The sequence below is a fragment of the Peromyscus eremicus genome, chromosome 2 (genome assembly GCF_949786415.1).
Source record: "Peromyscus eremicus chromosome 2, PerEre_H2_v1, whole genome shotgun sequence".
NCBI lineage: Eukaryota > Metazoa > Chordata > Mammalia > Rodentia > Cricetidae > Peromyscus > Peromyscus eremicus.
The window spans coordinates 160,305,177-160,329,092 of NC_081417.1; positions in this window are offsets into that span (position 1 = coordinate 160,305,177).

Below are 23,916 nucleotides of genomic sequence, written 5' to 3' on the forward strand. Positions count from 1 at the left end.
GGCACAGCTCCAGCAGCCTCCATCTCTGCTTCCTCCTTTGGCTGCCCTAAGGAATAGCTCTGTCCCCAACTCAGGGTGTATGACCTCAGAACCAACCAAGTTCCCCTGCATGTGTCTCACACCGTCCTGGGGTTCTTCCACGTGGGCTGAGACCTTGGAGTTATGGATCAGTTCATGTGCAGACCCACAGGCTTAAAGGAGCTCATTTCAGAAGCCAAAGATGATGTTTGGTCCTGATGCTAATTAGCTTGCTGTTCAGGGACATTTGCCTCTGTAAAGCCCCAGGGAGCTCCCCACTACTGACCTTCCTTGGTTCAGCCTGCAGCTGGGGAGACGCAGCTCATCTGCAACTTTAATTCTGAACTAATTCCTAAAGCGACAAGAGTTTTGCACCACAGGGCAAGGGACCATGGGAGTGTCTCAGGAGTTCAGTGAATGACACCAAATGCCCTTGAGGAAGGCCTGGTCAAAGTTCAACTGGCCGCCCTCCATAAGGAACCTGCCAGAGCAGCCGTGTCTGACAAATGCTCAGATTGCAGTATCTGAGTATGGTGGCAATTGAGGTCAGTGATGCGCCCTGTGCTATGGAGCTAACTCCAGAGCAGCCGAGAAGAGGATGGGGGGAAGCAAGGATGCAGAACAGATGCTTGGAGACAGGCGAGTATGCTGGGACATTCACAGAGGAAGGCTGTGTTTGGTACAGAGCTCTCAGAGAGAGGCCCCTGCTGTGGTATCTACAGACAAAGACTCTGGAAGCTGGGTCCATCTCACCCAGACATGCATAAAAGCAAAGATGAGACTCTCCCTGCCCCTTCCCAAGAAAACCCATGCTTGACCTGGAAATACAAGCCCGTGGTAATGCATTTGCACCCTAGGTTCAATTCCCAGAAAAAGAAGTTCCTGAAACTCTTCACTTACTAACTTCATCAATAATTAAACTTATTTATTTTACTTTTAACTATGTATATATAGGAGGGGTGCATGCACATGTGTGTGCAGGTGCCCACAGAATCCAGAAGAGGGCATCAGATGCCCTGGAGCTGGAATTATAGCTTTGAGCTGCCTGACTTGAGTGCTGGGAACTGAACTCAGGTCCTCTCCATGAACAGCAAGTGCTCTCAACCACTGAGTCATCTCTATAGCCCCCAAACTTAATGAAATTTAAAATATAAACATTGTGCCTGGTGGTGGTGGTGCATGCCTTTAATCTTAGCACTTGGGAAGCAGAGGCTGGCAAATCTCTGTGAGTTCAAGGCCAGCCTTGTCTACAGAGCTAGTTACAGGACAGCCAGGGCTACACAGAGAAACCTGTCTCAAAAAACCAAAATATATACATACATACATACATACATACATACATACATACATACATAAACATTATTAAAACTTTACTGATTTATCATCTATATGGTGAAATTGGCATTTAAACTGAAAGGAAGACCTTGTCTATGTTCTCTATATATTGAAAGTTAATTAAAATATTTAAGTCATTCCCAAAAAGATCCAAGGAGGTGAGTTTGTAATGCAGTTTTTTAAAAGATTTATTCTTATTTGTGTGTTCGGGCACACATGCATTGTGTGAATGCCACAAATGTGGGGGTGCCCACAGAAGTCAGAAGAGGGTGCTGGATACTTTGGAACTGGAATTACAGACAGATGTGAGCTGCCCAATGTGACTGCTGGGAGCCGAACTCTGGTCTACATTGAGTGCTCTTAACCACTGAGTGGCTCACCCTGAAATGGTTTCATAACATCTAGAAAATTTCATAACTGGATGAACTGTCAGCTTTTAACATACTCACTTTTGCCTTTTCTTTCTCAGCTGTACAGTAAAAGCCCTTTATCTTGACTATAAATTGGGATTAATGTAGCCCACCTTTCTACAATTCCATACTTGATATTATTAAACTTCAAGGTGTAGTTCAGTGGTTGAGCACTTGCCTACATGCATGAGGCCTTAGGTCCAAGTCCCAGCAAAAAAAAAGGGCAGGGGAGATAAAAAGAGAGAAAATCCATTCTTGCAACTAACTCTTAATTAACTAATTCCATCAACAGTCAAACTTCTAAGACTGTGGGCATAGCTCAGTGGTAGAGCATTTGTCTAGAATGCTCAAGGCCCTGGGTTCAATCCACAGCACCACAGAAAAATTAAACTCTTGATTGTATTTTATTTTTCAAATGTCTCCTACTGTGACTTCCCTCACTCTAGCAATTACCTAGGCTTCCCAGGTAGTGGTCTATCTTCCTTGGAGTGGCTCCCCCTTTTCCTCTGCCACACTCAAAAACTCCTTGTCACGGTAATTAACCAGTTCTATTCTTCGAGCAATTAGATTCAAATTCTCTTTACCCACAGCTCTGAGTACCATCCAGCAAGAGAGCAGATCTTGATCCGTGCTTAGATAGGGAGCCTCCTGTCCTCTGTGTCCTAGGCCCACAGAAAGCTTGCCTAATTATGAGAATTCACCAATGGTTAAACAAGGCAGGCTGAGCCGAAGGGGCATAGCTCCCAGCAGCCTTTGCCTAGATAGGCTACAGCAGAGCCTCTTACACTGTAGAGCACTACCCTGAATCCAGTGTTCCTCCACCAGTGCCCTGTCTCCGAGCTATGGTATTGAATCTTTGCCTTCTTCCCATTCCCTCCTAACTACACTGGAGACCCCTTCCACGCTCAGGAGTTGGAGGGCACAGCTCCAATGTCAGCTCTTTCCATGCACAGGTATCAGGATCTGCAAATGTGTCTGATGTGGCTGCGTTGGCAGTTTCCACAGTGTTGCTGACAGGAGATGGCCACTTGAAGCTGATCTTTCAACAAGGACATCCCCAAGTGCATCTGAAGCCTCTGCGGGAGGGCAGCTACTTCAAGTCCTAAATCTCGTCTTTGTCAAGGGAAACTAGAGCAAGCCACCTGGCAATAGAAACACGGGATTTTGTGCAGCGTCCTTTCCAAGTCACAAGAGCTCTGTTGCAAGGAAAGATGACATGGACATGGCTGGATGACACTTGAGCACATCTCCTGCTGGGCTGACACCTCACCATCGCCCAGCAAGTGGAGGCTCTGTGCTTAACAAGGGCTTTGCCGTCTAATCCTGGTGATCTCTCGCGGGAGGAGCGGGGGAGGACAGCAATAAGAAATCCCGGAGAGCTAGAGAAAAGGAGCTACAGAGAGCTCCCAGACAGTCTTTGGGGACACAGCCAGTTAGAGGACAGCATTTTGTGCCCCAGGACCCCTAGCAAGGACAGGGAGTGGAAGGAAGAAGGCAGGAACATGAGAGAGGATGCTACACACTTGTACCCTCCAGAGTGAACCAGCAACATTGTCTCCTGGAGCAGAGAGAGAGGCATAGAAGTCTCAGAAAGTACACAAAACTCGCAAGGTTCAGGATGAGCTGAGGACTAAGGGAACTCTTGAGAGTTACCGGATTCACAAGGCCAGTCACCAGGGTTACATAAGCAGTTACGCTGAATCGCTGGGCGAGGAGCCTCAAAAGTGCAGCCATCACGCAGCCATGCCCTTGGAAGCAGCCTCAGTACACGCTCGGATTACTAGGTTGAACTGGAATGGAACTGTCCTTTTGGTCTGTTTGGTGCCTTATCTGAGGTGAATAGACATTTTGCTCACATCTCCCCAGGAAAAGTCAAAAGAGGAAAGAGAAAGACAGAATGGGGGGTGTGAATACCAGGAGGGCGCCATCCTTCAAGGCTGTGAGGGGCCAATTCCTCCACAAAGGATCCCTTGTCTCTCCTGCACCTGTAAACATTCGGTCCTGACTTCAGACTGTTCCAACAGCCTTCTCTGTGTTGCAGCCACCTCATGCTGAAGGGAGAGTGCAGACCCTCCAACACGTGTTCACCACGCAGCCTGCAGCGGTAACAACAGTCATCGCTCACATCTCAGTGATAGCAAACAATATTCGCTTCTTTCCCATACCACACTGCATGTTCCAGGGGAGGGAACTGCTCCCTGTGGTCATCCAGGGATCCAAGCTGATGAGGCACCACTTCGACACGTATTGAGCCAGGGGAAGACTCCATGTAACCCCCACGCCAGCTTTTACAGCTTCTGCTCAGTCACTAATACCCCTCAGGAGGAAATGTAGAAGTGCCATTGATCAACAGAGGGAACAGAGATGAGCAGGACTCCAGGACAGCCATGCCACATCAGGCTCTATCCTAAGTCTGGGAGAAAAGCATTAGTTGTATTTTTTTAGACGCAGAAACCAAGGCTCAAGGACACCAAATGTAGATATCAAGGCAGTGGTCCAGTAAGAAACGAGAGTAGCGCTCAGAACAAGACAAAGCTGCCTGTCCCACACTCTCCCCAGAGGAGTGACTCACTTCCTCCTCTCTCCCATCAGACCCTGAGTTCTTGAAAGGGAACTAGGCCTTCTTGGTCTAGCCCGCAGTATCAGGTGCGCAAAACTGTCTGCAGAGTGAGCTTGTCAATTCCACCCCAGGGACACATGAGTCAGGACTGGATGTTGAGCCCTTCCCTGCCAGGCTGGGGCTCTGCCAACACCAGAATCAGAACCACGGACATCTCTGAGATGTGTTACCTGGAGAACCTAGGGTCCACTTGGGAGTTCTCTGGGGATACAGGAGGGTCTGAAGTCCCATCTTGCTTCTGCTCTGGAACACACTCGGTCCCAAACAAGCTAGCCAGAAAAATCTGGAAAATTGTAAACAAATGTCTTCCAGTTTTTTCATCAGTGTGGGCTTAACCACATTGCCCGCGAGCTTATTAAATAAAGTAAATTAGGTCTCAATTATTTGCTTGCACACCAGGCAGGAAAAAATGAAATTTTCAATTTAAAAGTAATATTGCTATTAATATGCAGAAGCGGGTCTGAAATTGGACTTTCTGTGCCTTCCTGCTGAGAGAGGTCAGAGGAGAAAGATTCTCACAAAGTGGGCTCCTCCCCATCAGGCACCTGCTGGACAAGCCCCAGGCCTGTTCAGGGTAGGGGACACCAGGGTGCCTGGAAAAGCAGCTTGGGAAAGGATGGTGTCATTAAACCATTTCATTAATCTCCTTATTTTCCTCAGTTGTGAGAACCTCATCGCCAGATGCCCTGGTTTAACATGGCCTTCATTATCAAAAAATCTAAATGGGGCACATTCCAGTGCCAGAATTTACAGTTTTTAATGGAAAAGGAGATCTAGGAACAGAGAAGGATGTGCTTAACTTATCAGCCCCACGTTCAAAGAGCAGCTCCCCTAGGGCATCTGCAAAGAAGAGGCCCCTCAATCACCTGTGAGGCTTGATTTGGGCTCCACCCAAGCTGTGAGCTCTGGAAGCCACGTTAGTATCTTGGCTGGTCATGATGGTCACCTTTCAGGTCCCTCCTTCCAGAAACAGTTCTTCCTCAAGGACTTCGACCATAAGTATATAGTGAGTCTAATGGAATAAAAATAACCTTTCCTGGGTAGAGGGGTTAAAGATCTGGAGGGTGGCCTGGAAATAATGATAAGTCACATGGGGTGCCAAGTGCAGGATGGTGCTAACTGGTTCCAGTCTAGCCAAGGACAGGATGAGCAAGCAAGATGCTCAAACCACAGCAGAAGGAATCAGGCAGGCAGGCAGAGCCAGAGACAGCCAGGGACATTTTGGGGACAGGTTGGTCTCATCCCTGGAGACAATGTGTCACAATGGATAAAGAGTGCAGCTCTGGGACTCTGCCATCTCCTAGAGGGGTGACCTCAAGCAAGCCAAATGCTCTAAACTTCTGTTGTGCACTGAAACATGGGGTGAACGTTGGTTCTGGGTTCTTGGGGTCATTCTGAGGATTAAAACATTAAGCACATGAAGTATTTGTTTTGAACACGGCACATGGGAAAAAGAGAGACTCACCATGTGGAGTATTGGGGTACACAACACGTTTCTCAGGGTTGCTCTGTGAAGACATTACCATCAGTGGGAGAGATTTGCTTCCAGAGCATTCCAGCATCAGCACAGGAAAGTTTCTCGTGTGTGTGTGTGTGTGTGTGTGTGTGTGTGTGTGTGTGTGTGTGTGTTATCTATCCATTGTGTGTGTAGCCATGCACATAACCCTAAGTACGTGGCGGGGGGTGGCAGAGGACAACTTAGGGTGTTGTTCCTCACAAGCAGTCTCCCTTGCTTTTTGAGATGAGGCCTCTCACTGGGATCCGGGGCTCCCCAGGGAACCTGTGTGCATCTACAGCACGGGATTATAGATGTCTATCACGACACCCAGTGTTTTTGTGTGGATGCCAGAGATCAATCAGGTCCTGATGCTTTTGTAGCAAGTGTATCAGCTGAGCTATCTCCCCAGTTGTTTCTGTTTGTGATGCTGGGATGAACCTGGGCCTTGTCCGTGCTTGGCAACCGCTACGCCTCTGAGCTGCTCACCCAGTCCTGCTTCGGCTTTCACTGAAATGGCGATAATGTTAGAGGGAGACATGGCAGGCTGATGGGGAGGGGAGGAGAAACACTGGAGGGAGGGAACACATGAGTGTTGAGAGGGAAGATACCACCCCAGGTGGCCCCAGTGATGAGGGAATAAGTTCCCTCTCCAAAGCAAGTGAAGAGCTGACGCCTCAGAAGGTCGCCCGGAGTGGGGAGGGCTGAGCTTCCTCCCTCTGCTCATTCAGGCTCCAAATGCCAGGTCTTCAAGGTCGGCGGCGAGGACGGCTCCTCTTTCAGTGCCTGCCACCAGATCTGTGAGGGAGGTCCTGTTACTCATCTAGCCACACCTACACCTTCCCCAGTTCAGACCCTGCACCTTCTGAACTACCCCCTACCCCGACGACCCCGAGTTCTGCTCTCAGTCACACAGGACAAACACTGGAGTGCCCGGCCACTCAAGTCTGCACCTGCCATGTTTCTCTGCTTCCTGAGCAGTTGGACTAATCTCCTGTGGCCAGTCCTACCACGACCACACCAGTCCAGCGGCTGCAGCCGCATGGCCCATGCTCTGCGGCACCGGTGATTTTCCATGTTTATGTGACACCTCCGCAGAGACATCCAGGGGAAATTAACACTGAGGCGGATGGCTGCGTTTCTCCTATACATCAGCTCCTGGCCTCCTCCACCAGCAGCCCAAATCGCCCCCTAGAGAACCCAGGTAATTCATTCAGCTTCCCCAAAACCCATACATCCTCCAAACACTCCCAGGAATGACCGTGTGCACCTGCATCCTGCCTGCTCTCTGCCCTCACTGCCTGTCGCCTTGCAGAGAGACCACATGCTTCTCCAATGTCACTGCATGTGACACAGAAGGGAGCCAGTGCAGGAGAAGGCTCACAGCAGCTCCAGCTGGCAGCCCCCTGCCAAACCTCCCATCCCCAGAGTCCTAAAGTCTCCTGCCAGCCACCCACAAAAAAAGAAAGGGGGGAGGGAGAGAGAAGAGAGAGAAAGAAAGAAGATAAAGTGCTTCCCCTGGAACAAACCTCCAGGAGCTGCTGCTAAGGAAGACACATACCCCTCACTGAAACGGCACACAAGGAAGATGACCAAAGAGACAGGGAGGGCCATGTCTGAGAATATACAGAAGCTACTGTGGGAAATTATAAATGTTTGCCATCACACCCACCCAACCCCCATACACACACACACACACACACACACACACACACACACACACGCACACGCACGCACGCACGCACACGCACACACCAGTAATAACTCTGGTTATTACTGACCCTTCTCACCACTAGCCAGGAGCCAGGCCCTACGACTTTATGCACTGTTGATTGCTGCCCCCATGTCATAGGGGAATGGAGAAAGTGGGGGAGGGGAGGGGGAGAGAGAAAGGTAAGCCAGACTAGTCAAACCTAAGACAATCTCACCCCAAAACTGCTGCAAGAAAGGGACTAAGAGGATGTGTCTCTGAGCATGTGTGTAGAAGCTGAGGGTGGCCCTCATGCATCAGGAAGCCAACCCATCCTGGGACCTTTACCAGGTACTGTGAAAGTCAAATGTCCCCTGAGTGGCCTCATCTCCTGGCCCTGCCAGGCTATGCTTCTGGTGGACCACTCACACATGAGAAGGAGTCAGAGGCTGAGGTCCATGTGCCTGAGCTCACTGTGGCACACCCACGTCACTAAGAACATTTGAGGGAATTCTCTTCCCATTTTGTTTTGCTTGCTTGAGGCAGCTAAAGCAAGACTCTGGAACACCTGCGTTCCACCTTGTTACAGTGACCTCTGGTGGTCACGAGCCAGACATTGCATAATTTCTAGCAATTGAGTAGCTAATGCCTTGAGATCGGCTAAGAGAAGGGCAGTAAAAGGGGTAAGTGGGAGTCAGGAGCAGCTGGTAGCAGGCGGAAGGGAGAAGGCTGGCTGTCACCTGACCCTGAGTAGCCCAGTCAGGCTTTTGGACCATACCCCAAGCTCTGAGTGCCAACCTGCAGCCATGCCTCAGCTATTGCTGCCCCTCCCCCCGCCAGCTGGTAGCATCTCCGTGCCAGGCTTAGAGGGCACAAGCTCACGGAGGTTTGGAAAGGGAGAAGGGAGGGTTTCTAGAAGACCTGAGGTCTCATCTCTGCCACCAGTCCTGCCTGCTCTGCCTCCTTTGGAGCTCCTGAGATAAATCGGGGAGTTGCACACAAGCCCCCACCAAGAGAAAACCAAGTGGGGCTGCTGCACATAAACCATCCAGGCCAAGGCCAAGGGGCCAGAGCTTCAGCTCGCCTCCAGAGGCTCATCCTTACACATGTCACTGCCCACAATGACAGATTCTCACAAGTCCCTGCAGGGACTGGTCAGGAGTGGCTTAGCCTCTGTGTCTGGAATATGAAGACAGGATCACTCTCCTGGCATTCTTGGGGACTCAAAATGGATGGAGAATTATCAATATTGCCTCAATTTTCCTTTCTCTATGAGAAGACATCAGCAAACCTTCCTGCCAAGGATGGTACAAGGATCATTAAAAGGAAAATGTCCATGGTAATTGCGCCTTTATGCATATTTCTTCACTCTGAAATTCTGTAACACAATAAAGCTTCCATTCCCCCAGAACTGTCTCTTCAGCATGTTCTTGCATTATGCTTAATTTCATAAGAGTTTCTCGGCCCCACATAACGACACAGTTCAATGCAAAATCAGATATAAATCTCGCTTAAGAGACTCTCAACAGGAATTTCATCTAAAACTGTAAATGTTAAAAGATTCTGGCTCTGATTTATGCTGTATTGTGTATGTGTTCAAAGAGAGCTCTTCGCCGTCCCTCTCAGGCAGTAGGTTCTCCTAGAACCACAGCACCTATGCCCTGGTCTCCTCAGGTTGGACTCCCCTGGTTTCTCTGTCCTGGATGTGGAGAGAGAGACGTGGCCAAGTCCCAGCTCCAGTGCACCTGGGACATGGTGTGTGAGATGAGCAAAGACTATCCTGCCCCTGAGTGGCTCAGGAGCAACTTTGAGGTCACTTCCTTGCTTCTTCAAACAGCACGACATCATACGGGGCCTCCATATCCTGCCCCTGCTTGCCCCAGTCTCTATGAAGACTGGAAAGGAGGTCAGAAGGAGATCCCTCAATCGGGATGCTGGAGTGAATTGTACCTGGCCATGATCCCGACTCTCAGCTGCCTAAGTGCACTGTAAACCCCAGCCAGAGACGGCGTATATGTCTGGCTGGGTCCTGGACAGGGCACTTGAGATGCTGGCTGTGAATCCATGATGAAACAAATGAATCCGAGGAGGCATTCATCTATTGTCTGAGCGTATTTAAGATGTCTTTAATATGCAGATTATTTACAGACCAGGCTGCTACAACTCCGAAGCAAGCATTACAGCCCGTCACGTAAAACTATATCCAGGGGGTTTTATTACAGCCTCTCGTGCACACGCCGCGCTTAGACAGCCTATAATACACAAACTATTTACATCGTGAAAACATCTCGGTGGCCCTGGCATTCCACTTTCGGCAAAGACAACACTGCTGCAATAGATTACATTGAAATATGCTGGCTGGCTTCTGAAACTTCCAATTTTATATTCCAGAATGCTAAAAGCCAAAAAAATAAATAAATAAAAGATACAAATTCACAGTTAGTGTTTGAAGCCCAGCATGTCTAAAAATGCATTTGATGGGTAGAGCTATCATGAGCTGGAAGCCCTCCCCCCCAAAAAAAATAAAAACCAAGTAAGTCAGGGCTCCACAATTGTAAAATCCACTTATTTAAAGAAGATTGAGGTTTCCAAGCCTTGTGATAGCACTTAACATATTTAAAAATATGCACTGCGAAGCTCTAAAAGTCCCTGAATTCATCCGTAAAAAAATAAAAAAGAAATGCCTTACCACTTCTAATGGACTCCACCCAACTTGGAGCAGAATCTGTGGGGTACACGCCCCCAGAAGAAAAAGAATTGAAATGACTTGTCTCCATATCTTTCCAGGAAAGTGGATTAAATATAGATATGCACTCCCCCCCAACACCCGCTATAGGCTGCCCATTTTCCTCCTACACACCACAGCCCACGAAAACTAAGAGAAAATTAGCAAGCCTGTTTAAGTTCTTGGATACCTGATGGTGACAAATGCAAGGGCTCCAGCTTTGTGCCTCCTAACTCTGTCATAGACTTTAAAGCCATTCCATCAGCCAGGTTGACACATGCCAATTAGCTTTGAGTGTTTCACAGCACACATCATCCCTGAGATAATTCACCCCACATCCATGCACATCCTCCAAATGTCTCCCATTTGTTCCCCAATATGCCATTAAATGAGACTTCTGGATGACAGTTCAGATGTGACAGGAAGTTCTACTATTTTAATTCAGACCCCTCATGCCCAGATACCAGGAAGGACCCCAGGCTTAGTGACAAATGTCTCTAAGTCAAGGAGTCCCTTTCTGCACCCTTTGAAACATGAAAGGCAGAAGTTGCTTGAACATTTTGCATCTTCACAAATGAAGGAAAAGTCACTAGAACTCTTCCAAAAGAAAGAGGATGGAAGGAGGAAGGGGAGGACAAGAGAGGGGGAAGGAAATAGAAGGGGGAAGGAAATAGAGGGGGAAGGATATAGAAGGGGGAAGGAAATAGAAGGGGGAAGGAAATAGAAGAGGGAAGGAAATAGAAGGGGGAAGGAAATAGAAGGGGGAAGGACATAGAAGGGGGAAGGAAATAGAAGGGGGAAGGAAATAGAAGGGGGAAGGACATAGAAGAGGGAAGGAAATAGAAGGGGGAAGGAAATAGAAGGAGAAGGAAATAGAAGAGGGGGAAGAAATAGAAGGGGAAGGAAATAGAGGAGGGGGAGAAAATAGAAGGGGAAGGAAATAGAAGAGAGAGAGGAAATAGAAGGGGGAAAGAAATAGAAGAGGGAAGGAAATAGAAGGGGAAGGAAATAGAAGGGGGAAGGAAATAGAAGGAGGAAGGAAATAGGAGGAAGGAAATAGAAGGGGGAAGGAAATAGAAGGGGGAAGGAAATAGAAGGGGGAAGGAAATAGAAGGGGAGGAAATAGGAGGAAGGAAATAGGAGGAAGGAAATAGAAGAGGGAAGGAAATAGAAGAGAGGGAGGCAGCAGTGGCCACAGCACCGCAGACCAGCAATATATTGCAAAGCATGATTCACACACAACAATATAAAGTACAATCGACACTACTGAGGAGCCGTGCTCCAGATAGATCACAGAAATATTTTGCCATCATCCTCATAGGTGAGCACCTTCAGCACCTGTATCATCACCAAAGCCAGCACTTCTGAAGCTCTACGAATGAGCGGCGCTCTCTGAGGGATGCTGTGCCCGTGTGCAGATAGATTTGAGCAGCAGCTGAGCAGACGGGTGTAAACTGTCCAAATTTCTGGTAACTGTGGAAGCTGGTTGATGGGCACATCAGGTTTTTTGAAAAGAAAAACTGAACTTTATTATACAATCAAAACCAAAATGACCTACTTTCCGATTGAAGTCACAAAATACTAATTCTTCACTTAATATTGCATTGATCTCCTCTTGCCAATGTGCGCGTGGCTCTTTGTTCTATTTTACATCTGCACTAGGAGCCACCATCTGTGAACTGTTCTTCCCTGACGGACATCTAACGTACCATGTGACTGAGCCACAACCGTCTCCAGGCATGTCTCTGAACACACAGAACGGCATTTCTGAAAGACAAATCCCTTCTTGTGGACTCTAAGAATAGACGTGTGATCTCCTGACACAGTGATACCAGTTGGCCGTGGCTGTGAGTGACATGGCACACATTCTCCACAAACCATTGTGTAGACCTCTCCCAAACATCGAATTCAAACTCAATTAAGGATACTGGAAAGTCAAGGAGAATGACTTGCCCAGGCTCTTGTGTGTGTGCTTGTGTGTGTGTGTGTGTGTGTGTGTGTGTGTGTGTGTGTGTGTGTGTGTGTGTTGGGTGCCCACACAAGTGCACATGTGTGCAGGCAGGTATGTGTTCATGTGTGTGCATATGTGTGTGAAGATTGGAGAAGAACCTTGGCTGCCACTTCTCAGGTACCCTGCAACTTGATTTTGTTGGGTTTGGGGTTTATTTTTTGTTGCGACAAGGGTTCTCATTGGCTGGCTGGCTAGTGAGCCAGTCTGGGGATAAAACTATAATCATAGCGCTTGCTTCAAGCACTTTACTGACCCGCCATCTCCCCAGCCCTTCCCAAGAGCTCACAGACAGGAAGTGGGAGCCTGACTCCAAAGCTGATCATTTTATTTGGCTGGTTTGGGGGTTCTGTGGGCTTTTCGATTTGTTTTGCTTTGTTTGTAGGAGTGTTTGGTTGTTGCTGTTTGTTTGTTTGTAGACGAGGTCTTGTGTAGCTAAGGCTGGCTTCGAACCCGTCATCTTCCTGACTCCACTTCCCAAGTGCAGGGATTATGGGTGTGTGCCTCTGTGCACCACACTGGCTGAGAAGAGGAACTCTTGTTGCTGGGTGTGTCTAGGGCTCTGCTCTGTGTTGTTCCATTTTGGAAAAGATGTGGGAAGAGAATCAGCAGAGATGCTTTTCTTTTCTTTTTTTTTTTTTTTTTTTTTTTTTAGGATTTCTTTCTATTTCTTGAAACTGTGTGTGCATGTACGCAGAAACCCGATGGAGGTAAGACTTCAGATCCCCTGGGGCTGGAGTGACAGATGGTTAGGAGCCACCTGATGTGGGTGCTGAGAATCCAACTGGGGTCCTCTTGAAGAGCAGTGTGGACTCTTAAACGCTCAGTCATCTCTTCAGCCCCCTTTCTATGGACTTTGCAGGAACCAATCCCCTTTCCTTTTGCTGTGTGTATATTTAAGCATTCAGTTGCTGATGCTTCTTACTAGTAAAATACCCTTAAAACTGTAGGTCTTAGCATTTTTTTATTTTTTTACATTTTTATGCCTTTCTGTTTGGAAGTTTGGTTTTGTTTTTTTTTTGTTTTTTGTTTTTTTTGGTTTTTTTTTTTTTTTTTGGAGACAAGTTTTTACACTGTATCTCAGGCTTACCTGCAACTCACTATGTGGCCCACCTTGCCTCAAACTCATGGCAATCCTCCTGCCTCAGATGTCCTAGGTGCTGTGATTACAGGTGTGTATCACCTTGTCTGGTAGAGCTGATCATTTTAATCACCATAATTATAGATTGTGACAAAAAGATCAAATCCAAATGTTGCCTCCCCACAGCATTTGGGAGCCGCCGTATCCCCAGGCTGTTAGTTTTTAATTTATCTAAAATTCAAAGAAAATTCTCCCCAAGTACCTTGAAGACCAAAACTCAGGGGGCCGCACAGACAGGTTTGCAGGGCAGGCAGGACTCACTCCTTGCCCAGGGGGAGTTGGTCCACTCATCAAGCCCTCCTCCTCTCTGCATCCACCTGCCTCTCTGCAGCACAGACCCTCTGGGTCCTTCACAGATGCTGCTCTACAGATACCCAGCCCATCTTCCCAGATGCATTCAAGTCATCCCAAGTATTTCTTTATCAGACAGCTGCAACCATAAAGGCTTAATGGGCATGTAAGTACACCATCTTTCTCTACATCATCTACACAATTAATTCAAGTAAATCTTTAGGCAATCTTTGATATATCTGAGGGGCATTAGTAGCAATGACCTCAAAAGGTCTCCTTGTTTTATTACCTAAAACATTAGAAAAGATGCCATTAAAAGGTTGACTAAGTAAAAGGTTGACTAAGAAGCCTTCCAGCGGTCGGCCACAGCACAAGGCAAATGACCAAGTCTTCCAGGAAACACAGCCTCTAAGAGGCTGCAGGCCCTGGATGCGCCAGCTCATGACACACAACCTATGGTCCCAAAACCACCGCATCGTTGTTGCCATAGCAACAAAGGGAATGTCCCTGATAGTGCTGACTCACTCTTTGCAGCAACACAAGAAGCCATGCCAGAACACAAATGGGTTTGGGAGACAGGCTGAATGAGGAGAGTCAGCAGCAGGGTGTCTGAGGAGCAGAGAGCAGCTTAGAGGTAGACAACGTGGAGAAGACACAAGCCCCAGGTCCTGGACACCAGGTTCCAGCCATGACATCATAGCTGAATGGCAATGTGACATTGGACAAGTTACTTAACACTTATGAATGGGAGACATCCTGGCTGCGAAGCCAGGGAAAGCCACGCATCCTGGGTGGCAACAGAGCTGAGCGTGAAAGTAGGCGGAGTCCCTGGCAGACCCCAGTCTCTCCGCTGAGGGCAGCTACTGGCATTATTGCTAAAAACTGGGGGCAGGTCTGGGGGACTAGTGTTCGCTTAGCATTTTCCACAGCTTTGAGATTTGATTGTGTGTTTATGGCATTTTCCTCTCTTTTCTGTACTTCTTGATGCTGATGGAAGTTTAAGCGTTCTAGAATCTATAAGAAGTAACCAAGTGAACACCACCCAGCCACATCCTCTGATCGTAATATTTTGCTAGATCAATTTATTTTTTAGAAATTGTAAAGAAGGGACCAAAGCAGTTGCTCAGTCTCTAAAGCACTCTCCAGGCACACACACAGAGCTGGGTACAGTGAGACACATAGATGGACACAAGAGAAACCCTGAAACTCATGGGCCAGTCAGTTCAGCTGAATCGGTGTACTCCAGGCCATTGAGAGACCCTGTCTCAAAAACTAAGATGGAGGGCAACTGAGGATGCCCCCCAGTGCCACCCTCTAACCTCCATGGGCACACATGATCCCAGATGACCAGAGCTCTTGTCTGTACTTCCCCCGGCTCTCCTCTCTCGCTCTCAGGTAGCTACTGACTTCCAGTACATAAGTACTGCCCTAGGTAGCGTTAACTGTCAACTTGACACAGCCTAGAGTCACCTGAGAAGGGAATCTCCTTTGAGGAATTGCCCAGGTCAGACTGGACAGCTGGCATGTCTGTGGGGATTGTCTTGAGTGTTAATTGATGCAGGACTCTCTGCTTCAAGTGCCTGCCCGACATCTCTCAGCGATGAGCTGTGACCTGGAAGCAGAACCCAAATAACCCCTTTCCTCCCCAACCTGCTTTTGGCCACCGTGTTTCACCACAGCAAGAGAAACCCCAACTAAGACAGAAAGCTGTGTTCCCAGCGTGGTGATGTCATCAAGGGGTGGAGACTTTAAGAGGCGTGGCTTAGCAGTGTGTTCTTAAGTCATGGGGACATGCCCTCGGCTGGGTTTAATGACATTCTCAGAGGGGGCTGGTGTTGTTTTCTCCTGCTGAGACCAATGCCTGCTAACAGGAAGCAGCAGTAAGGAAGGGGCGGGGCTTGTTTTGGTCAGTGTTTTATCACAGCAACAGAAGGCCAAGTAGGGCGGGCACATAGTCAAGTTTATATGGACTATAATACACAATACATTTCTTTTTAAACTTGTTTTTATGTAACTGTTTTGATATCTAGGTATTTGATAAATACCCTTATCTTAGTTTTCAATGCTGTGTACTAATCCATCCCAAAAATATGTTCATAATTTGTACATTCATTCTACCACAGAAGACTGTTTAAATTGTTTCACATTCATCCTAGTGTAGACAGTGCTACAGAGAACTCCAGGCAAGGGTACAGGGGCATCTGTGTACAAGAAAGTACTCTGATATGGTCCCTTGAGACAGCCCGTGAGACTTGTTTAGGGGTCTGAAAGGTCAAACCTGATTTTATAGGGCGCTGAGGAGTGACTCGGGTCTCAGCAAGAGAAGAACAACAGCGCCCAGAAACACATGTGCACTCTCTCCTTAGTTTATGTAGGAATTCCTTCAAGGGCATTGGGGGGGGGGGGGGGATACTGTGGTGAAGAGAGTAAAACAGATGATACAAAGAGCAAAAGGAGAATAATGGGAAGGAAGTTTAGGTGAGGAGAGAGGCGGAAAGTCAGTCCAGCAGGGGAAGGGGGCAGGAAGGGACAATTAACACTAAGGATGTTTGAAAAGGCCATATGCAAACCCACCCTTTTATAGGCTTTATAGAAGAGACAGACAGACAGACAGAGAGGGAGATTCATATAAAAGAGTTTCATTGAGTTACCCTACACAAGGGATAATACTCATCCCAGAAGACATAGTTTGCCAAATAAAAATTCCCAGTGCCAAGTGTGGGATACCTCCCCCAAGTTGTTGGTCAGGGGTGTCCCCAGAGAGCCCCCAAACAATACAGGCTGTTATCATTGCTCTTGGTTGCCCACCGGAACTTGATGGTGAGACCCTAATTGCTAAAGACACCACATGCTTTGATCACAGGACATGGAGACATCAAGCTAGATGGCCAAGAGTCTTCCTCTATGACGACCAGCTTTCACAGTAGTGATTTTGGGTTGAATTTAATGCCTACACCGTGGAAGGAAACACACGCCCAGTACTGTAAATCTGCCCAGGAACCCATGCCTGGGAGCTCCTAGGTCCCAGAGATGAATCTGCTCCTTTTCTCCCTGGACACGGTATAAAACCACCCTCTGTGTTCTTGTTGCTTTTCTCATAGATTGGTGCAGCCTCAGGCCTCATCGGAGAAGCTTCTTTGTGAGGTACACAGTGGTTGATTCAGAAGCAGAGGATAATCGAGAGAGCACTCAGCCACAGGGACATCTATACCAAACCCCTTCCCAAGGCTCACAGACCATCATGGACGTGGGGGTGGAAAAACTGGAAGGGTCAGGAGAGGACAAGAGGAAACAATGTCTTCTGGACATGATGGGAACAACGTACTCATGAACTCACAGCATCTGTGGCTGCCTGAACATGGCCTTCACAAGATCAAGCCAACCATTATTGTAGAATGGAGAGGGAAGGAGATATGACCAGTTGATGGATTCTGGGAAAGGCAGCTTTCCTTAAGGGTGTGGCCCCTGGTAAATTGACTACACTTCAGTAGGGCCCCATTCCTATAAATATACGAGCAGCACTAGATAGACTCCAACGGGTTGTTTAGAAACAAAGATGGCATGAATTTGGGAGGGAATGGGAAGAGGGGCTGGATCTGTGAGGAGTCCGGGAGGAAATGGTAGTAAATACGACCAAAAACATCTCATGAACTTATCAAAGGATAAAAATGCTGTTTGGTTGTAAAGAATTCCTTAATGGGAGTGGGCATGTGGCTTAGTTGGTAGAGCATTGGCCTAGCACACACCAAGTCCTGGGTTCAATCCTCAGTACCACACATACTGGAGATCACAAGTTTGAAGTCATCCTTGGCTACATAGTGAGTTCAAGGACACATAAACTACATGACACCCTGTTTCAAAAAAGGGGGAGGCTAAAGAGACAGCTAAGTGGATAAAGCCCTTGCAATTCAAGAATGAGGCATGAGTTCAAATCCCCAGAACCTATTTAAAATACAAGCATGATTGTACACACCTGAAACCCAAGTTTTAGGGAGTAGGAGCAGAGGCAGGTGAATCCAAGGGGGGGTTACTAGCTAGTTAGCCTATCCAAATCGGCAAGCTCTGGGTATATTTTAGACACTGTCTCAAAAAATAAGGTAAAAAGCAATAGAGGAAGGCACCTGGCAACCTCTGACCTCTACATACATGGGCATGCACACACATGTATATAACATAAAACACACACACACACACACACACACACACACACACACACTCCTTCCTGGAATGATAAAAAAAAAAAAATGAGTTGAGTTTAGTGTTCTCAGTCCCTGATCGTGTGTAACAAAATGGAAGTGCACACTGAGGATCTCTCCCATAGGCTGAAGGATGATGATTATCTTGAAAGAAAGAATTCCATGAGTGCTTGAGTTGCAAGACGAACTATCCACTTCTCACTGAATGCCAACTTGCAAACCAAAGAATGTTCTTTAGACTTAAGTATTTGCCAGGACTTGAGCTTCTGTCCAAGATAGGACCTGAGAAGTGGGCATGTGCAGAACCTTGGTTCTCCAGACACAGACATCTGGCAAGGAAGGAGCAGGCCTGTGAGAGATGGGAGACATACAAGGTGAGCCCTGCAGCTCCCTTCAATGACTTGCTATGAGGTTTCCAGGCCATGGCACAAGAAGAGGACCCAGGTCTAGAAATCTTCTTGAGTTGAGGAGGAGCTATAAATGGAAGTAACCAAGATCACTGAAGGCCACAGAACAGGGGAAAAGCCATGGAGAGGGTGCTCTTCCAGTAGTCATGTAAATACAGATCCACACATGTATCTGAGGCCACACAGCACACCAACCAACGGGATAGACAGCCACCCCTCCACGCACACATCGAAGTAGAATGACACCTGTTTCCGACACCAAGCATGGAAATATTCACAACATAAAAGGCATAGGGTAGATCTCCCAGTAGGAGAAAAATTAACTCCAGACTCAAAGCTGCTGAGGACCAACTAACAAAGCTTAAAAACAAGACCTGAGATGTTTCATCTGATTCCAAAGGATGTAAGCATGCTCCAGAACAAAGCTCATGAATATTTATAAGAGAAGAAATGTAGCAAGCCTCCCAACATGGTAAACTCGTAATGTCTGAGATGAAATGGAAAATTCCCAGGTATGCAAAGGAGCAAGAAAATGTGACTTATAATGAGGAAAATCAATCACAAACAAATCAGAAATTATACAATGATGGAATTAGTGGGTAAGAAGATTGAAGGCATGAGGAAGAAGCGCGGAAATTTTAAACAGACCCAAGCAAAGCTTCTAGAGATGAAAATTGCAATCAAAATCTAAGGTACGACTGGGGTGGCAAACAATGGATGAGATGAACAGAAAATCAGGTGTTACAAAAGGAACCGCTGAGCTAAAGCCTGCAATAGAAACCATCAGAAACAAAGTGCAGGGTGAAAAGGGATGCTGGGAATGGTGGAGCACGTCTGCAATCCCAGCACCTGGGAGGTGGAGGCAGGGCGTTCATGCGAGTCCTTGGCTACACATTGAGCTCAAGGTCAGCCTGTGCTACATGAGACCCTGTCTCAAAACAACAAATACAAACAAAAAGAACCGGAGGTGGAGGAAGGAACTGGACCCACATCCGTGAGAATTTCAAGAAAGTTTTATGTAAATAAAGTTCCCAATGGAGGGGAAGGGACAGGAAAAGTTTTGAAAGAAAAGAATGTTCAAAGTTTTCCAGATTTGATTAAAAAATAACCTATTAATTTGTATGTTCAAGAAACTTAGTGAGTCCCAAGCACAAGACACATAGAAAAATACTGTTAACTCAACAAGATCAACTTGCATAAATCTAGCACCGAGGATCCATCTTAAGAGCAACCACAAGAAAAAAGACACATCGTGTACAGACAAACAAAGATGTAGGATTCTCACCAGAACCAACGAGAGCAAGCTGGAACTCATGCAGCCCCTTCTTTAGAGTTCTCAAAGAAAAAGAAAACTAGCAACAAATAAATGGTAACTAAAATGGTATCCTGGAAATGGCAACTCCACGACAACTGTCTAAAGCAAAACGGATAGTGACGGAATATAAGGTTGATGACGTTCCAGGAGTTTAGATGTGTGAAATGCGTAAAAGGATGAGGGTAAGACACAGAAACATAAGACTCTCACGCTGTGTTTGGGACAACATAACCTGACTGTGAATTGTGATGTTATACTGTACATGAAAACTCTGAGATAACTACTACAATAAGGAGGTAAAGTTGTTAAGCCAACAAAGCAGATAACATGGATCACAAGAACTCCTTTAACCCAAAGGAAGGTGGGAAACGGGAAAAGGGGAACAAACAACAGCTGTTAAAAAGCAGAAAAACAACAGAAGCTTAACTATACATATAATCACATTAAAAGTAAATGGTCTAAAGACTTCAAATAAAAGACAGAGATTATAAGAATGTATTAAAACACAAGTGCTAATTATATGTTATGTATAAGAACATATATCTTAAATATAAAGTCAAAACTAGTTTAAAACTAAAAGAGTGGAAGAAAATATTCCCCATGCAACACTAATACAAAGAAGGCCATGCTGAACACGGTAGTGAATGGCTGTCATTCCAGTATTGAGGAGGTTTGGGTAGTAGGGTTGTAAGTTCAAAGCTAGCCTAGGCTACAAAGGAAAACTCTGTGAGAAGAAAATGAGAAAAAGGAGGAGGGGATGAAGGAGGAGGAAACAAAAGAAAGAAAAGAGGAGATGGGGGAGGGATTGAAGGAAAGGAGGGGGGAGGGAAGTGTGAAGGGGAGGGGAGGGGAGGGGAGAACCAGGATCAGCTCCTTTGATATCACACACAGTATAGTTCAGAGCAGAAACACAACCAAGGATCATTTCATAATTATAAAGGAAGCAAGTGATCAAGAAAATCAAGAAATGAACAAGAAAATACATAAACCAAAACTGAGAGAAACATAAGGAGAAACAGACAAGTCAACAACTATACTGAGAGAGACGTAAGGAGAAAATACATAAACCAAAAGTGAGAGAGACGTAAGGAGAAACAGACAAGTCAACAACTATAGTTGGGAATTAGCAACAATTGATTTAAAAAAGAACAAGTGCACACAAAACCATGGATACACAGGCCTGAAACACACTACCAACATGACCTAACTCACAGTCACAGAACATCTATGGAATATTCCAACCAGCCATGGCTGAGTCCGCATCCTCGAGTCAAAAGCTGCATCATTCTCAACCATAAAACACCTAGTGCATTTTAAGAGACTTTCTCATACAGCACTGTTCTCTGTCCATGGTGGAAGTGGAAGTAGAAGTGGATTAGAAATGTGTCAGACAGTTTTTAGCCGTGAATATGAGGCTGTTGTTCCAACTGACTATATTGTTGCTGATGAAAGTTCTGAACTGTTAAGCAAAAATCAGAATTTGAGAAAACTTGTATTTTCCACTGTGAACTCACTCAGCCACTTACAGAAATTAATGGCTTCTCTGGAGCCATAAGTGGTGATATCCATAGGTAATCTGGGAGTGTGTCACGTGACAAGCCATGTTGAGGCTTAAGATCTTGTATCATTCAATGAACCAGTATTTTCAAAATGGGCTAGTTAAAGAATCTTTCCAGAGACCTGTATGACAGACTTCCCTCCAGGCCAGGGAAAGGCTCAGTGGGTAGAGGAACTTGTCACCTGATGCTGTAAGCCTGATGGCCTGAACTTGATACCTAGAGCCCATGTAAAGGAGGAGAGAATTGACTCCTACAAACATGTCCTATGACCTCCACAAGTGCACCATAGTATGCATACACTTACATCCATGTACACACACACACACACACACACACACACACACACACACACACACAAATAATATGCAAAGTAAAAATTTAAAGATTCTCTACCAAAACAAAAGAATAGGCTAATGATTGTACTAGAACAGGGTACAAAAATACTCATTACTACAGTCATAGATCACTTAACCAGAGGACGCATCTCAACGGTTTTGCTATTGTGCAGATGTGGGTGGTATGCTTACCCAAACTGAAGACCACAGCATCTCTCGGCCACATAATCTCAAGGAAGCATCATAACACACACAGTCTGTGCTGCCCAATGCATCCATATACAATGGTAGTTCCCGATCCACATTGCAACTAACATCTAAGAGTGTATCTGTCACAGTCGCAGCTTGGCTTTTTTTTTTTTTTTTTTTTTGGCATGTGTTTGCGGTATGCATATGTGGATGCATGTTCACATGTGTGTGCAAGCATGTGGAAGCCCAGGACTAACACTGGAAGTCTTCCTCAGTCTTCACCTTATTCATTGAGGTAGGATCTCTCACTTGTACCCGTACCTTGCGGATACAGTCCATGTAGCTAATCAGCTCACTGTGTTCTCCCATCTCCACCTTTGGAACTTTAAAATTCCAGACAGGCCACCATGACCAACCAGCATTTATGTGGGAGCTGTTGAGATATTTAGTCTGGATCTTAGATGTTCCCCAAAGGCCATGGGCTGAAGGTTTAGCCTCCAGCCTGTGGTGCCATTGGCAGGTTCAGTAGGGTTTAGAAGGCGGGGCTTAATATAAGGAAGTTCAATTACTGGGTCCACGCCCTTGAAGGTCCCACTGGGGTTCTAACACTCCTTCCTCTGCCATGCCCTCCCCACCATGGAGCTGCCTCACCTCAGGCCCAAAGGCAACAAGGCCAAGTCCGTAATCTCTGGAACTCTGAGCCAGTGCAAACCTTCCCTCTTAGCCCGACCTTCCCGGTGTTTTGTTTCAGCAACAGAACGCTGACTGACACAGTACAATCTGAGATCTCAGTATCATACCCAAGAGAATATTCAAAAACCTCTAAAACAGCCGTCAAAATAACACCTTATATTCTATTTGCACACCTTACAAAGCCAGTGTTTTTCTGATGCGACATATCTGAACAATGTTGACAGCCGGCACAGATATGAGAATCCAGTTTTTTCCTGAAGCCAAACATGAAAGAAATTTGTAAAGATACAAAACCATGTTGTTCCACCCCAGATCTCATTTTGTTTTCAAAAATATTGTTATTTTTGTTATACAGTAAGCCATTTTGGTCAACACAAAATAGTTTCATTACAGTTGTTTTAATGAGTTAATACACATTTTAGTAATCTCTCAGTTTTAATGTCTAATACTGTATATATTATAGCTGTAACGCATAAGCAGGTGATCCTTGGAACCCTAAAGAAGTATTGTGTGTGTGTGTGTGTGTGTGTGTGTGTATTTGGTGTATGTGTGTATGTATGATTGTGATGTGTGTGTATGAGTGTGATGAGTGTGGTGTGTGTATGATTGTAGTGTGTGTATGAGAGTGTGGTGTGTGAGTGTGTGGTGTGTGTGTATGTATTTGGTGTATGTGTGTATGTATGATTGTGGTGTGTATGTATGAGTGTGGTGTGTGTATGATTGTAGTGTGTGTATGAGAGTGTGGTGTGTGTGTGTGTGTGTGTGTGTGTGTGTGTGTGTGTGGTGTATGTTTGTGTGAGTGTGGGGACACACATGCCATAGAACACATATAGAGGACCAAGTAGAGTCTCCAGCATAGTCCTTGCCTTCCCCTTTGTTTGAGGTACCAAGCTGCACACACCAAGTAGCTGGCCTCTGGGCTTCCAGGCATCCCCCTGTCTCTGCACCCCCATCTCACCATAGGATGGCTGGGATAACCAAGGCACACTACCGCACCCAGTTTTATCTGGGCCGTGGGGATCTAAGTTCAGATGCCATGCTTGTCAGCAAGCACCTCACGCATCAAGACGTCCCCCAGCCCTCCTCACGTACCCCAGCCCTCCTCACGCATCAAGACGTCCCCCAGCCCACCTCAGGCATGCAAGCATTTAAAGACATCTTAACAGGCATGGTGGCATATTCTTGTAATCCATTAGGAGTCCCGAGAACGAGAAGAACAGAGGACCCTTGCAGGAGGGAAGTTTCATGGCCCATCATAATAATGCCAAGGGAGAGACTCGGTGACATTTGCTAAGTCACTAAGAGACCCCCAGCTACCCAGCAGACTGCTCATTGCACATGAACAATTGAAACCTTTGGGTTTTTTGTTTGTTTTGTTTTGTTTTTTCAAGACAGGGTTTCTCTGTAGCTTTGCGCCTTTCCTGGAACTCACTCTGTAGACCAGGCTGGCCTCGAACTCACAGAGATCCACCTGGCTCTGCCTCCTGCG